The following is a 415-nucleotide window of genomic DNA, read 5'->3' on the forward strand; positions in this document are numbered from 1 at the left end:
CCCATTGGCTTATCTCTTGGGCTGTAACACGTTCTTCCCATTTGCACACCTCTTGGTATATCTCACCGTCTTCTGCCCAGCTCCTACAGCTGGTACAGCTCCTGGGCTATGCCAGTTTCTCTCCGTTCATAGAGCTGTTCATGTGTGTCATTGCTGTACTGGGAAACCTCTCAAACTCACACACATACCTGGCATAGGTACAGCTCTTGGCTCCTCCTGGCTCCTCGATGGAAAATTTCTTGGACTCTCAGCACTTGCTTTTGGTCCTTCTCTCTCACTATCAGCTTTTTCCAGTGGGAAAGCTCCTTGTCACCGTCACCTTCCCACCGGGAAAGCTGGCGGTCCATTTCAGCAAAGAGCCTCTCCTCCTCCTCAGTCTCTGTCAGTGGCAGGACTGACCTGACCACTGCCCCTG

This window comes from Passer montanus, unplaced genomic scaffold, assembly GCF_014805655.1.
Source record: "Passer montanus isolate IOZ18808 unplaced genomic scaffold, ASM1480565v1 scaffold69, whole genome shotgun sequence".
In the NCBI taxonomy this organism is placed as follows: domain Eukaryota; kingdom Metazoa; phylum Chordata; class Aves; order Passeriformes; family Passeridae; genus Passer; species Passer montanus.